The following is a 13401-nucleotide window of genomic DNA, read 5'->3' on the forward strand; positions in this document are numbered from 1 at the left end:
GTTCTCTGAGGCTGACCGGAACATATTTCAGTCCGCGTGATCAAAACAATCTTGAAGCGTGGCTTCCGACTGGTCGGACCAGTGTTGAATGGTTCTCATCACTGGTACATCCTGTTTAAGTTTCTGCCTATAAGACGGAAGGAGCAAGATGGCGTCGTGGTCGGATTTGCCGTAGGGAGGACGGGGGAGGGCTTTGTATGCATCGCGGAACTTAGAGTAGCAGTGGTCGAGGGTATTGCGCATGCACGTAGCGCAATCAATATGCTGGAAGAATTTAGGTAGACTTGTTCTCAAATTTGCTTTGTTAAAATCCCCAGCTGCAATAAATGCAGCCTTAAGATGTATGGTTTCCAGTTTGCATATAGTCCAGTGAAGTTCCTTAACCTCTTGACGTTACCCTAGGATAGGGGGCGCCACAGCACATTTTGAAAAAAATTAGTGCCCATTTTCAACGGCCTAATACTAGTCAAAACCCCGAGACCGATTGAAACAGGAAGTGGAATTCTGAATTGTGGACTCAACTTCACATATTTGCCTATTAATCACACCGTGAGCTATCGTTCATTGAGCACTTTCTATTGCTTCCACTAGATGTCCCCAGTCTTTACAAAATGTTTTGAGCCTTCTACTGTCGAAACTGAATGAATGAGACGCTGTGGAAATTGGTCACAGTAGGAGGTCCATCACCATTGTGACGTCGGCGGCCCTGTCTACCCCCTCCTTTACAATCGTCCCCCTCGAATCTTATTGGCTCTCTTGTTGAAACAGGCCCTGAAGATTAATGTTATACAACGTTTGACATGTTTGAACGAACCTAAATGGGGGAAAAAAGTTATTTTTCGAAACCGCTGTCCCGTGCCCGACGGAGCATTTGGATACAGCCTTCAGACGCGCTAACAACAGCAAGCTAATGGAACATAAAGGATGGACTTTTTCGACCGAAAATACATTTGTTGTGGACCTGGGAAACCTGGAAGTGCTTTCTGATGAAGACAACTAAAGGTAAGGGATTATTGACAATAGTATACAAGATTAGATGTGATATGCGATTGTTCCAAGATGGCGCCGAGCTTGGTTTACCAGCTAATTTTCTGAGTATCGCATCCCCTTTTATCGCAAAGTGTGATTACCCAGTAAAGTTATTTTTAAATCTGGTATGACAGGTGCTTTCAAGAGAAATTCATCTATAAATCTTAGAATGACAATATTACATTTTAAAAATGTTTTCGAATAGTAATTTAGTAAATTGTAGCACTGTTTCCCGGGATGCATTTGAGGGAAAATAGTAAGTCAACGTCAGGTGCCGATGTAAAATGCTGTTTTTATATATAAATATAAACTTTATTGAACAAAAGAATGCATGCATTGTGTAACATGATGTCCTAGGTGTGTCATCTGATGAAGTTTGTAAAAGGTTAGTGCTGCATTTAGCTGTTTTTTGGTTATTTGTGATGCATGTGGTTGGTCGGAAAATTGCTATGTTGCTACTTTTACCATGTACTCCTCTAACATAATCTAATGTTTTGCTTTTCCTGTAAAACCTTTTTGAAATCGGACGACGTGGGTCGATTCAGGAGAGGTGTATCTATAAAACGATATGAGACAGTCCTATATTTGAAAAAAAAAATATTACATTTCGTTATGCTAATGTCGCTAGGAGTTTTTCGCTGGATGTTGATCCCGCTTGCGGGACGAGACGCTCATTAATGGCCGTCTTGGTGTCTGCTTGAGGGGGAATCAACACCGCTGTGACTATAACTGACGAGAATTCTCTTGGTAGGTAAAATGGCTGGCATTTCTAGATCGGGTGATTGTAAGGAATTCCAGATCGGGTGGGCAGAAGGACTTGAGGTCCTGTTTGTTGTTATGATTACACCATGAGTCGTTAATCATAAAGCATACACCCCCGCCCTTCCTTTTCCCAGAGAGGTGTTTATCTCTGTTGGCGCAATGCATGGAGAAGCACAGTGGCTGAACCGATTCCGATAACATATCTTTAGAGAGCCATGCTTCCGTGAAACAAGGAATGTTACAATCTCTGATGTCTCTCTGGAAGGCAACCCTTGCTCGAATTTCGCATACCTTGTTGTCAAGAGACTGGACATTGGCTGGTAGTATATTCAGGAGCGATGTGCGATGTACACGTCTACGGATTCTGACCAGGTGGCCTCTTTGTCTCCCCCTTCAGCGCCGTTGTTGTTTTGGATTGCCTACTGGAATTAGCTCCATTGCCCTGGGTAGTGGTCCGAACAAAGATTCCGCTTCGGGAAAGTCGTATTCCTGGTCATAATGTTGGTAAGTTGACGTTGCTCTTACATCCAATAGTTCTTCCCGGTTGTGTGTAATAAGACTTAAGATTTCCTGGGGTAAGAATGTAAGAAATAATAAAAAAAACGAAATACTGCGTAGTTTCCTAAGAACTCGAAGCGAGGCGACCATCTCTGTCTGTGCCATGCTGTTGTGCTCTCATTGGTTGAGTTGTAATTAAGTAGTCCTACACACCAAGTGTGGGTCATTATTGCCTGTGGGTGTGTGAGTGTGTGAGTGCCTGAGATCTTTATAAACAGCTAGATTGCACAGTAAGGACCATCAGCAGTCGGGTGAGAAAGACAGAAGAATATCCAGGTAAGACATGATCTGTTCTGGTGCTGTTATTCTGTTCTTCTACCTCTCTCTCTCTCTCTCGCTCTCTCGCTCTCTCGCTCTCTCGCTCTCTCGCTCTCTCTCTCTTTCTGTCACTGTCTGTCTTTCTTTCTTTCTGTCTCTCGCTCTCTCTCTCTCTGTCGCTGTCTGTCGATCTCTCTCTCTTCGTCCACTGACTAATCTCTTAATACTGATGATCTTTCAACTCTATTTTTACTCCATCTCTCTGAATACTTTTTGTAGTGATAGTTTCAAGATCTTATGGACACCCACTCCACTCCATTCCTCTCCTCTCTCCCAGACAGGGTACCATGGCCTCTCTCTCCTCTCCCCTCCCCTCCTCTCTCTCAGACAGTGTACCATGGCCTCTCTCTCCTCTCCCCTCCCCTCACCTGACAGTTTCTATATCAAGTGACATCTCCCTCCATCCAGTATACGCTGGTGGGTAAATTAAACACACTATCTTCAATTGAATAAGAGCCTGTTTTTCTTCTGATTCAGGATTGTTCTGGTGGTTCTTCCATCTCTCTCTCTCTCTCTCTCTCTCTCTCTCTGTCTCTCTCTCTCTCTCTCCCTCCACTGGTCTTTCAACTGTCTGTTAATTTCGTCCCCCTACCCACCTCTTCTCTCTCCTCTCTCCCAGACAGTGTACCGTGGCCTCTCTCTCTGTGTCCCTGGGACTGCTGGTGCTATGCACCCTGGCTCTTGTACACTGTGACCTGGATGACAGCCACGTCAGGGTGTGGGGCCTTAGTGCCTCCAACCTGAAAGGAGACCTCCTCTCCCAGCCAGACCCCTACATCAAGGTGAATTGATTCATTTATTTTACCTTTAATTAACCAGAAGAGTCAGTTAACAAAACATTCTTATTTACAATGAGGGACTGGCAGGTGGGGTGATAAAACAGAAGTACAGTAATGTTACAGACAGGACAGACATCATAACACAAAAGGACAGAGACACAGCAATAATTAAACAGTAAACAGTAGACAGTCAGCAGTCATTTGTTTGGATATCAAGTAGCCTACAGTGATGTGTGAACATGAAAATGTCAGTGCTTGGCTTGTTATTTGTTAGGTGAACAAATAAACAAACAAACAAATGCAAAAACAAACAAATGAATGAATGAATGAATGAATTTTTAAATACCCATAGAGGTTCCTCAGCCAAGTGAGCCAACAATACATAAAACATCCTTGAGGATTAAAAGCACAATAATAATAAATAACATTTAATAACAAAAATGTCTACTGACAACATTATCTTCCTTAGGTGTGGTGTGGCCCGGCCTTCGGTGGCATGACCAGCATTCTGTAGAACCAGGCCAACCCCACCTGGCCCGGCGAGTTCAACTTCATAGACATCATCCACAAGTCTGTCGTTAAGCTGGAGGTGAGTTTCCCACCTTACTATGCAAAGCGCTTTTTAGCACTGGAAAAGTACTACGTAAATCCCATCAATTCTTATTATGATGATAATGATGAAGAGGAGGAGGAGGAGGAAAAGGTGGAGGACAAGGAGTAGGAGGATTATTATGATTATGATTATTTATTTTTGTATTATTGTTATTATTGTTATTATTATTGTTACGTTGATTGTTATTGTTACTATGAATATTTACATGTTTTATTATCATTTTGTTTATATTATTATTATTAGGTGTGGGATGATGACGTCGGACCAGATGACCGTCTGGGGAAACTGCACCACAACCATCCGCTCAGGAACACACACTAAGACCTGCCACCTGAAGAGAGCACCGTCTACTACACCTACAGGTACAAGAAGGAACAGCACCAACAGCATGATCATTAGAGTGTAACCTATGACCTTGTGTCTGATTGGCTCTCTCACCCTGTCACTCATGTATTCACTTCCTTATAGCATAAAACATTGTTTTTTACTGTGAGATGTTCTCAGTCTGGCTTTATCATGTTTCTGTATTGTTTTATGCTTCTCAGAAGATGTCTTAGATTGGTCCGTAGAATATTAAAAGTGGTAAATCAATATTTCTACCAGCTTTTAGGTTTTATGTCGAAGCTTTTTACCATTCGACATTTACCTTTCACAGTATATCATTATTGTGCTTAAACTTGAGCTTAATATAACTTTGTTCATTCAAGGTTTGGCCTTCGTTCGATCCTTCAAAGAATCCCCATTAATGGTTCGTTGAAGAGCTTTTTGGGGTTCACCCCCACCCCCTTGGTATTTGGTATTTATTAGGCTCCCCATCATCTCTCTGATTCAGAGGGGTTGGGTTAAATGCGGAAGACACATTTCAGGTGAATGCATTCAGTTGTACAACTGACTAGGTATCACCCTTTCTCTTTCCCTTTCCATTAGCCACTGCGAAAGCGTCAGCTACTCTTCTTGGGGTCCACATGAAACATGACATAATACATAGCACAGAACATTATTAGTCAAGGACTGAAATGCATACATTTTAAACGTCACACATAGCCTACACATCAGTACATGTACACAATATCTAGGTGTAATACATAGTACAGGGCAAATTACAATACAATAAATATAAAATGGCTATTCACAGACCCCTTTGTTCTTTTATCTGTTTTTTTTAAACTGGTTTTATTGCTACGTTAAGTTACTTGGGGTGGCAGAGAGTTACATGTTGTCATGGCTCTATTTAATACTGTGCGTTTCCCTGCCTCTGTTCTGGACCTGGGGACTGTGTAGAGACCTCTGGTTGAATTCCTTGTGTGGTACCGATGAGTGTCCAAACTGTGTGCCAACTGGTTGAACAGACAGTTCAGTACCTTCAACACATCAATACATCACACAAAGACCAATAATGATGCAGTCAATCTGTCTTCAACTTTCAGCCAGGAGAGACTGACATGCATGTTACTGACACTTTCCCTCCATGTACAGTGCCAGACACACCTATTAGATAGGTAACTCTGTGTTCTATGAGATAGGTAACTCTGTGTTCTATTAGATAGGTAACTCTGTGTTCTATTAGATAGGTAACTCTGGGTTCTATTAGATAGGTAACTCTGGGTTCTATTAGATAGGTAACTCTGTGTTCTATTAGATAGGTAACTCTGTGCTCTATGAGATAGGTAACTCTGTGCTCTATGAGATAGGTAACTCTGTGTTCTATTAGATAGGTAACTCTGTGTTCTATGAGATAGGTAACTCTGTGTTCTATTAGATAGGTAACTCTGTGTTCTATTAGATAGGTAACTCTGTGTTCTATTAGATAGGTAACTCTGTGTTCTATTAGATAGGTAACTCTGTGTTCTATTAGATAGGTAACTCTGTGTTCTATTAGATATGTAACTCTCAATCCATAATTAGGCAGAGGATGCAAATCCATAACACCTACGTTTTTTCAGCAATAGATTATGATCAATGACATCAAAAGCTGCACTGAAGTCTAACAAACAGCTCCGACAATCTTCTTACTATCAATTTTTTCGGCCAATCATCAGTCGTTTGTGTCAGTGCCGAGCATGTTGAGTGCCCTTCCATATAAGCATGCTGAAAGTCTGTTGTTCTTTTTTCTTCTTGTAAAATAACTTTGTATTTGATCAAATACAATGTTTTCCAAGAGTTTGCTAAGCATTTGTAACAGGCTGATTGGTCAGCTATTTGCACCAACCTCTTACATCTACACGTTCCGCTAGCGGAACGTCTGCTCCAATATCCAATGATGGGCGGGGCGCGAAATTCAAACTCCTCTAAATCCGAAAACTTACACTTTTCAAACATATGACTATTTTACAGCTATTTAAAGACAAGGCTCTCCTTTATCTAACCAAACTGTCCGATTTCAAAAAGGCTTTACAGCGAAAGCAAAACATTAGATTATGTCAGCAGAGTACCCAGCCAGAAATAATCACACAGCCATTTTTCAAGCTAGCATATCATGTCACATAAACCCAAACCATATCTAAATGCAGCACTAACCTTTGATGATCTTCATCAGATGACACACCTAGGACATTGTGTTATACAATACATGCATTTCTGTTCAATCAAGTTCATATTTATATCAAAAACCAGCTTTTTACATTAGCATGTGACGTTCAGAACTAGCATTCCCACCGAACACTTCCGGTGATTTTACTAAATTACTCACGATAAACGTTCACAAAAAGCATAACAATTATTTTAAGAATTATAGATACAGAACTCCTCTATGCACTCGATATGTCCGATTTTAAAATAGCTTTTCGGATGAAGCACATTTTGCAATAATGTAAGTACATAGCCCGGCGTTACAGGGCTAGCTATTTAGACACCCTGCAAGTTTAGCCTTCACCAAAATCACATTTCCTATAAGAAAAATGTTCTTACCTTGCTTGTTATTCATCAGAATACACTGCCAGGACTTCTACTTCAATAACAAATGTAGGTTTGGTCCCAAATAATCCATCGTTATATCCAAACAGCGACGTTTTGTTCGTGCGTTCTAGACACTATCCCAACGCTAAATCTCGGCCACGAGCATGACGCAAAATATGACAAAAAATTTCTAAATATTCCATTACCGTACTTCGAAGCATGTCAACCGCTGTTTAAAACCAACATTTATGCAATTTATCTCGTAGAGAAGCGATAATATTCCGACCGGGAATCTGCCTGTCTGTAAACTGAGGAAAAAAACGAAAGCCGGGGGCGGGGCGTGTCACGCGCCTAAGGCTTAGTCCATTGAGTGACCACTTAGCTTTTGCTCTCCTTTGTTTCAGCCAGGGCTTTGAATTACGTCATTCCTGTTTTTCCCGGGCTATGAGACCTCATTGGAGACGTGTGAAGTGTCACGTAAGAGCAGAGATCCTTTGTAAACGATAGAGTTAATAAAGAAGGGCAAGAAATGTTCAGACAGGGTACTTCCTGAACAGAAGCATCTCAGGTTTTTGCCTGCCATAGGAGTTCTGTTATACTCACAGACACCATTCAAACAGTTTCAGAAACTTTGGAGTGTTTTCTCTCCAAAGCTAATAATTATATGCATTTTCCAGTTTCTGGGCAGGACTAATAATCAGATTAAATCGGGTACGTTTTTTATCCAGCCGTGAAAATACTGCCCCCTAGCCATAACAGGGTGCTCTGCTATTCTTGTGTAGCTGAATGACCCTGAATGACCTATCTCTTTCCATGTCTGAGGAACACAGACTTCAATTGAAGATGTGGCAAACAGGAGTCACAATGTATTCCGCTACCAACCTCATCAATTTACCATCCAGGTTGTCGGTACCAGGTGGTTTGTCCTTTCTTGTCGATAGAAACCATTTTTTCACCTCTTCTTTGTCTTATTACTATCCTCTTATCCTCCTATTATTAGTATGAATAATAATCAACAAAACAATAAGAACAATAATTAGTATTTATAATGATATGCATAACAATAATAACAATAAAACTTTATTTTAGTTGTCAGTGTTTATTTTAGTGGCAAAGCAGAATTTAAAAAAATCTAAATAGAGCCCCAAGTCGATGGCTATATCCTCTGGCGTGTTGAGGTTGATGTCCTCCTTATGCAGAGCCAGAATGATTTTGCAGTGCAAGGTGATCGAACATGTTTCGGTTGTGAGTGTTGCAACCGACGACAGACGGTCCCGTTCTGTAACCTTGTGTGGCCTACCACTTTGTGGCTGAGCCGTTGTTGCTCTAGACATTTCCACTTCACAATAACAACACTTAAAGTTGACCAGGGCAGTTCTAGCAGGGCACAAATTTGATGACCTGACTTGTTGAGAAGCGTGGCATTCCTATGATGTTGCCAATTTGATAAGGCCATTCTACTGCCAATGTTAGGCTGTGGAGATTGCATGGCTATGTGCTCAAATTATAAACTCAATATGTAGTTGGTCCAATGTTTCATGTACGAATGTGTTTACATCCCTGTTAGTGAGCATTTCTCCTTTGCCAAGATAATCAATCGACCTGACACCTGTGGCATATCAATAAGCTGATTAAACAGCATGATCATTACACAGGTGCACCTTGTGCTGGGGACAATAAAGTCTAAAATGTGCATTTATGTCACACAACACAATGCCACAGATGTCTCAAGTTGACGGAGTGTGCAATTGGCATGCTGACAGCAGGAATGTCCACCATAGATTGAATGTTCATTTCTTTACCATAAGCCGCCTCCAATGTCATTTTAGAGAATTTGGCAGTACGTCCAACCAGCCTCACAACCGCAGATCACATGTAACCACGTCAGCCCAGGACCTACACATCCAACTTCTTCTCCTGCGGGATCGTCTAAGACCAGCCACCTGGACAGCTGATGTAACTGTGGGTTTGCACAACCAAAACATTTCTGTATAAACTGTCAGAAACCATCTCAGGGAAGCTCATCTGCATGCTCGTTGTCCTCACCAGGGTCTTGACCTGAATGCAGTTTGGCGACGTAACTGACTTCAGTGGGCAAATGCTCACCTTCAATGACCACTGGCACACTGGAGAAGTGTGCTCTTCACAGATAAATTCTGGTTTCAACTTTTTCGGGCAGATAGCGTATATGGCGTCGTGTGGGGGAGCAGTTTGCTGATGTCAACGTTGTGAATCGTGTGCCCCATGGTGGCGGATGGGTTACGGTATGGGCAGGTATAAGCTACGGACAACGAACACAATTGCATTTTATTGATGGCTATTTCAATGCACAGAGACACCGTGACGAGATCCTGAGGCCCATTGTCGTGCCATTCATCACTTCATGTTTCAGCATGATAATGCACGACCTCATGTTGCAAGGATCTGTACACAATTCCTGGAAGCTGAAAATGTCCCAGTTCTTCCATGACCTGCTTACTAACCAGACTTTGCACAGCCATTGAATAGGAGTGGGACAACATTCCACAGGCCACAATCAACAGCCTGATTCAACTCTATGCGAAGGAGATGTGTCGTGCTGCATTAGGCAAGTGGTGTTCACACCTGATACTGACTGGTTTTCTGATCCATGCCTCTACCTTTTTTTTAAGGTATCCGTGACCAACAGATGCATATCTGTATTCCCAGTCATGTGAAATTCATAGATTAGGGCCAAATGAGTTTATTTAAATTGTCTGATTTCCTTGTACCAGCTGCTGTCTTATATGACCTGGAAACCATATGTTTGATGTATTTGTTACATTCCACTAGTTCCGCTCCAGTCGTTACCACGGACCCGTTCTCCTCAATTAAGGTGCCACCAACTTCCTGTGCTGGGGACTTCCTGCAGGTAACCATGACATCCACCAATCACCACCCTCATAACTTAATCATTAGTGGTACTGAGAGTTCCTCTAATTTCTATCAAGGCATTGTTCATAGGACATTTGCTACGTAGAGAGGATGATGACCAGCTGATGGCTATTGGTTAGAAAAGATGGTTCTATACTGAATGTATGTGATAGTCATTGCTAAGGGAAGGATGAAGTGGTAAGAGATGAAGTGAACCTATAGGAGGATAGCTCTTCACAAAGTGGGTTGGGCATGAACTGACAGCAGGCTGTTCCATACTGAGCCATGCTGTCACAACTGTCGGAAGGATTAGACCAAGGCGCAGCGTGCATAGTGCTCATCTTCATTTATTATAAGAGAACACTTCAAACAACAAAATAACAAACGACAGCTAACAGTTCCGTAAGGTACACTACTATACGAAAACAACCACCCACAAACCCAAAGGAAAAAAGGGCTGCCTAAGTATGGCTTCCAATCAGAGACAACGAAAGACACCTGCCTCTGATTGGAAACCATATTCGGCCACACATAGAAAACGAACATAGAAAATGAAACTAGAACAAATCCCCCTCTAAATAAACCAACCCCAAAACACACAAAACAACAACCCCTGCCACGCCCTGACCATACTACAATGACAAATGACCCCTTTACTGGTCAGGACTTGACACATGCTGAGTGACTGGTGGTGTGGATTGGTACAGGATACATTCCACAGTAACAGACTAAGGCTGAAACTCAGATTTTTTACTTTAAAATGTACGTCAAACAAACCAATGATTGCAAATGGTTAAAAGTTGTCCTTGTGCCTGGCGTTGTATGGTTTGTTTCACTTTGAAATGATTGTTTTTTGTTTGACATACAATATATTTTAAAGTGAAAAATCTGAGTGTCAGCATCACTGTGTTATCGTGGAATTGCCCTACAGCTGGGCTCAGTCCAGTCCTATGTGTTATAACTTGTTTGGCTCATGATTATCCATAGTTGCTTCTTTTGATACAGCCACAGTGGTCTTTAAATGGACTGTTACCTTGAAGGCAAAATTAACATGTTAACATTTTAACTCTGTGTCTGTGACATCACTTTCTGACATCTTATTTTCCTCTCTCTCTCACTCCATTTGTTCTCAGGAGACAGGTCAGTGTCTGTAGAGACCAGGTGGAGTCAGGTTTCTACTCAGGAGACAGGTCAGTGTGTGTAGAGAGAACAGGTTTGACCAGGTGGAGTCAGGCTTCTACTTCATCATGATGGCCCACTACACCAACGAAATTATGTACTTTATCACACCAGATGGGGGCGCTGTTGTATAGAGAACTGCTGGCTAGGATTCATAAAGCTTCTCAGAGTAGGACTGCTGAGCTAGGTGGTCAGTGTTGCCTTTCAGATCTGAATAAAAGTATATCTGGACAAGGGGGACCTGGGCCTGTATTCATAACGCATTAGGATTAGGATTGCTGATCTAGGATCAGGTTCCCTCAGTCCAGAACAATCTGCTTCAATAGGATCTAAAAAGCAAAACTGATCCTAGATCAGCATTTCTGCTCTACTCCTGATCATATATCAGCACTTTTAATCTGTCTCTGAGACAGAGTCTAAATATGGGTTGAGAGAATGATGTTCTTCAACAGGAAAACAGCTGAGAGCAGAGCATTCCATTTACATTTTAATCATTCAGCAGACATTCTTATAGATAGAAACTAAAACAGGAAACGCCCGTGCTCAAGTCTGTTCAACGCTGGTCCGACCAATCGGATTCCACGCTTCAAGATTGCTTTGATCACGTGGACTGGGATATGTTCCGGATAAATCAAATCAAATCAAATGTATTTATATAGCCGTTCGTACATCAGCTGAAATCTCAAAGTGCTGTACAGAAACCCAGCCTAAAACCCCAAACAGCAAGCAATGCATGTGAAAGAAGCACGGTGGCTAGGAAAAACTCCCTAGGAAAAACTCCCTAGAAAGGCCAAAAACCTAGGAAGAAACCTAGAGAGGAACCAGGCTATGAGGGGTGGCCAGTCCTCTTCTGGCTGTGCCGGGTGGATATTATAACAGAACATGGTCAAGATGTTAAAATGTTCATAAATGACCAGCATGGTCAAATAATAATAATCATAGTAGTTGTCGAGGGTGCAAAAAGCACGTCCGGTGAACAGGTCAGGGTTCCGTAGCCGCAGGCAGAACAGTTGAAACTGGAGCAGCAGCATGGCCAGGTGGACTGGGGACAGCAAGGAGTCATCATGCCAGGTAGTCCTGAGGCATGGTCCTAGGGCTCAGGTCCTCCGAGAGAAAGAAAGAGAGAAAGAGAGAATTAGAGAGAGCATATTTAAAATTCACACAGGACACCGGATAAGACAAGAGAATACTCCAGATGTAACAGACTGACCCTAGCCCCCCGACACATAAACTACTGCAGCATAAATACTGGAGGCTGAGACAGGAGGGATCAGAAGACACTGTGGCCCCATCCGATGATACCCCAGGACAGGGCCAAACAGGCAGGATATAACCCCACCCACTTTGCCAAAGCCCAGCCCCCACACCACTAGAGGGATGTCTACAACCACCAACTTACCGTCCGAAGATAAGGCCGAGTATAGCCCACAAAGATCTCCGCCATGGCACAACCCAAGGGGGGGGGTGCCAACCCAGACAGGAAGACCACGTCAGTGACTCAACCCACTCAAGTGACGTACCCCTCCCATGGACGGCATGGAAGAACACCAGTAAGTCAGTAGCATCGGACAACAACATTGATGTACACGCTGATTCGGTGAGCGAGTTTATTAGCAAGTGCATCGGTGATGTTATACCAATAGTGACTATTAAAACCTTCCCCAACCAGAAACCGTGAATTGATGGCAGCATTCGGGCAAAACTGAAAGCACGAACCACTGCTTTTAATCATGGCAAGGCGACCGGAAACATGACCGAATACAAACAGTGTAGCTATTCCCTCAGCAAGGCAATCACACAGGCTAAGCGTCAGTATAGAGACAAAGTAGAGTCACAATTCAACAGCTCAGACACAAGACGTACGTGGCAGGGTCTACAGTCAATCTCGGATTACAAAAAGAAAACCAGCCCCGTCGCGGACACTGATGTCTTGCTCCCAGACAAACTAAACAACTTCTTTGCTCGCTTTGAGGACAATACAGTGCCACTGACATGGCCCGCTACCAAAACCTGTGGGCTCTCCTTCACCGCCACTAACGCGAGTAAAACATTTAAACTTGTTAACCCTTGCAAGGCTGCCGGCCCAGACGGCATCCCAAGCCGCATCCTCAGAGCATGCGCAGACCAGCTGGCTGGTGTGTTTACGGACATATTCAATCAATCCTTATTCCAGTCTGCTGTTCCCACATGCTTCCAGAGGGCCACCATTGTTCCTGTTCCCAAGAAAGTTAAGGTAACTGAGCTAAACGACTATCGCCACGTAGCACTCACTTCCATCATCATGAAGTGCTTTGAGAGACAAGTCAAGGATCATATCACCTCCACCCTACCTGACACCCTAGACCCACTCCAATTTGCTTACTGCCCCAATAGGTC

The 13401-nt window shown here is 42.8% G+C and overlaps 1 long non-coding RNA gene across 1 annotated transcript; it reads left to right on the forward strand.

Annotated features, from left to right (window-relative positions):
• The first annotated feature begins 3992 nt into the window (after positions 1 to 3992).
• On the forward strand, positions 3993 to 4650 carry LOC115200559 (uncharacterized). The gene is made up of 2 exons (XR_003879537.1): positions 3993 to 4035; positions 4303 to 4650. It is a non-coding gene; the product is annotated as an uncharacterized LOC115200559 (long non-coding RNA).
• The last annotated feature ends 8751 nt before the right edge of the window (positions 4651 to 13401 follow it).

This window comes from Salmo trutta, chromosome 9 (assembly GCF_901001165.1).
Source record: "Salmo trutta chromosome 9, fSalTru1.1, whole genome shotgun sequence".
Taxonomy (NCBI): Eukaryota; Metazoa; Chordata; class Actinopteri; order Salmoniformes; family Salmonidae; genus Salmo; species Salmo trutta.